The sequence below is a fragment of the Orycteropus afer genome, unplaced genomic scaffold, assembly GCF_000298275.1.
Source record: "Orycteropus afer afer isolate SDZICR_OR568_19922 unplaced genomic scaffold, OryAfe1.0 scaffold00778, whole genome shotgun sequence".
Taxonomy (NCBI): Eukaryota; Metazoa; Chordata; class Mammalia; order Tubulidentata; family Orycteropodidae; genus Orycteropus; species Orycteropus afer.
Window position 1 is genome coordinate 772,990 of NW_006922365.1, and position 3,401 is coordinate 776,390.

At 40.8% G+C, this 3,401-nt stretch overlaps 1 protein-coding gene across 1 annotated transcript in view; it reads left to right on the forward strand.

Annotated features, from left to right (window-relative positions):
* DEPDC1B (DEP domain containing 1B) overlaps nucleotides 1-3,401 on the forward strand; it is a 200,628-nt gene that overhangs the window by 88,966 nt on the left and 108,261 nt on the right. The gene's annotated exons all lie outside the window — the stretch shown is intronic.

Sequence of the window (3,401 nt, forward strand, 5' to 3'; positions counted from 1 at the left end):
TCCTACTTCCGTAGTGATAACTGCCTCGGAAACCCAAGGAGGGGTCGCTATGAGTCGGGGCCGACTCGACGGCACATAACAACAACAACAACAACATTCTGGTACAAAATCTTGGTTACTTAATTTCCAATCACATTTACATTCACTCAGTCACACTTACATCTACTCGAAACTGTTGCACCTGTGCCATGCACACACTCCTTTTACACAGAAACAAATCAAGTCCCTAATCCCTTAGGGTTTCAGTTAGCTAGACACAGTCATTCACACATACATTAAAACACACTCTAACCCAAAAATCCTAAAGTGTTAATTTATTTACCCTAGGATTTAATCCTGAATTTGAGAGTCAGATTAAATATTTACTATAGTAGGAATAATAATAAAAATAAGTAAAATTTTACTTCCCGGTGTGTAAATTCTTGTAGGGTCCCTTGGGCAGCCAAATCAGTGATTCATTTAAACCACAAAAATCCCAAGTTTTTGGATAAAACCAAGCAAAATCTTCTAAGAGACTTTGGACAAAATGCTTAAACCTCTCAATCCAATACAATATTTCAGAATTAGAACTCATTTACTATGAGTAACAGCTCAGTCCTAGACTGCATCCAGTTGAGAAAGAACTAGGGGGGTGCTGATCGTGTCTGATCTCCTTCCCTGCTCAAACCAAGTGACTAGTCACCAAGTTACCAAGTCACCAAGTAATGAAGAACAAATCTTACGTCTGGAGGTATATGCCAAATCAGCCGAATTCCACATCTCCAGGGTGGACACCCAGTGGGGAGAATAGAGTTCCGGGGCCCTGAAACTTCTTCAGGGGGTGCCTCCCCTGGAAGTCCTTTCTCTCCCAGGAGTGACCACCCAGCAGAGGCGCTGGGACACAGTGGCTATCCCGGACGAGCCCTCAAATGTTATGGGTTCTGATTAAAATAATAGCCACTATAATGTCCGCATTTTTAAAGAAAGGTTTTATTCAGGCTAGCCGACTGCAGGGAGCTGGAGTGCGCTCCTAGGCTGCAGTGCTTTATTCTCCCCAGGGGCCAAGTTATATAGGTTAGGATTACTTCCTGACACGTGGAATTTTTTTTTTTTTTAAATTTTCTTTGTTTCAGAGACTCAGGACACGTGTTTTTCTCAGGTGCATCCTGTTTCAAGGGGTGAGGGGTGTTTTCTCATGTTTTTCTCTGGTGCAGCTGCCACACAGTGACTCTGTGTATTCCTTTCATCTTTTTATGCTTCCTGTATCATTTGGTATTTTGTCTGATTACCTGCATACCAAGTGGAAATTGAATTGCTGTTATATAGTGGAGGTAAAGAGTATGTCTGGAATACAGAAGATTCCTTAGGACATCTCTTAGTACTACCCTGTCCTGTCATTAAAATCAATGGAAAGCTACAGCAACACAATTCTGATAAGACTATTAATGTCTCAGACCCTTCAGGAATGATGGTTTGGCTCACCCTACCAGGAAAAGAATCATGACCAGCTGAGGTGCTTGCTGAAGGCAAAAGAATACAGAATGTGTGGTAGAAGGTAGTTCTATATACCAGCTACTACCATGTGACCAGTTGTAGAAATCAGGACTGTGATTGCTAAGATTATTTCTTCCTTGTATGTGTACATCAAATATTTTTGTTTCCTTGTTTATATATCTTATTTTATAAGATATATGATAGAAACAGGGCTAATGGATTTTTGGTAATATGTTTGTTGTATTATGTTTGACTTTATAATTGTCTTTATTTAGAGATTATATATGGTTTAAGGAGATATGTCCTGGTCCTCCCTTCCCCCACTGCTTTCCTGCTGCTTGGGAACAAGGGGACACTGCATGATTTAAAATCAAGAAGGGAGTGTCAGGGTTGTATCCTTTCCCCATACTTATTCAATCTGTATGCCAAGCAAATAATCCGAGAAGCTGGACTACATGAAGAATGTGGCATCAAGAGTGGAGGAAGAATCATTAACAACCTGCGATATGGTGATGACACAACTTTGCTTGCTGAAAGTGGGGATGACTTGAGGCATTTACTGATGAAGATTGAAGAATACAGTCTGCAGTATGGATTACATCTCAATGTAAAGAAAACAAAAGTCCTCACAACTGGACCTATAAGCAGCATCACGATAAATGGAGAAAATATTGAAGTTGTTAAAGACTTCACATTGCTTGGTTCTACAATAGATGCCAATGGAAGCAGCATTCAGGACATCAGAAGATGTATAGCACTGGGCAAGTTGGCTACAAGGGACGTGTTTCAAGTGATGAGGAGCAAAGATGTCTCCTTGAGGACTAAGGTACGCCTGACACAAGCCATGATATTTTTGATCGCCTCATATGCATGTGAGAGCTAGACAATGAATAAGGAAGACTGAAGAAGAATTGATGCTTTTGAGTTGTGGTGCTGGCAAAAGAATGCTGAAAGCTGCAGACTGCTAAAAGAACTAATAAATCTGTCCTGGAAGAAGTGCAGCTGGAATGCTTCTTGGAAGTGAGAATGGCCAGACTTCGTCTCACCTACTTTGTTCATGTTGTCAGAAGGGACTATTCCCTGGAGAAGGATGTCATACTTGGTAAGGTGGAGGGTCGACGAAAGAGGGGAAGGCCCTCAACGAGATGGATTGACACAGTGGCAGCCACAATGCACTCAAGTTTAGCAAGGATCATGGAGCTGGCATAGGACTGGGTGGTGTTTCGTTCTGCTGTACATGGGGTCACTATGAGTCGGACACAACCCGATGGCGCCTAACAACAGCAACAACAAGGAGATGTGTACAGGTGCCAAATTGAGAAGGGGTATCTACACAGTATATTCCCTCTTTTTGGTTTGTAGTTTTCCTCATTTACCAATTGATGTCTCTGGTTCCCTGTTTACAATCTTGTAAGCTTATTTTACTTGGATATGTTCATAGCTGTAGTTTCTGGGTTATGTCATCTTGTGTATTAATGGTCGGTTGTTGTTTGGTATTATTAGTTCTCTGTTCAAAGGACTCCCATTAGTATCTTTTGTAAGGTTGGTCTGGTTTTAACAAATTCCCTTAATTTCTGCTTATCTGGAAATCTCTGAATTTCACTATCATATTTGAGGGACAGTTTTTCTGGGTATATAATTCTTGTTCGGAAATTTTCTCTTTCAGGGTTTTATACATATCATCCCATTGCTGTCTTGCTTGCATGGTTTCTGCTGAGAAATCAGAGCTAATTCTTATTGGTTGTTCTTTGTAAGTAACTTTTCATTTTTCCCATGCTGCTTTCATGATATTTCCAATTACCTTGTATGCACGTGAGAGCTAGACAATGAATAAAGAAGACCAAAGAAGAGTTGATGCTTTTGAGTTGTGGTGCTGGCGAAGAATGCTGAAAGTACCGTGGACTGCTAAAAGAACTAACAGATCTGTC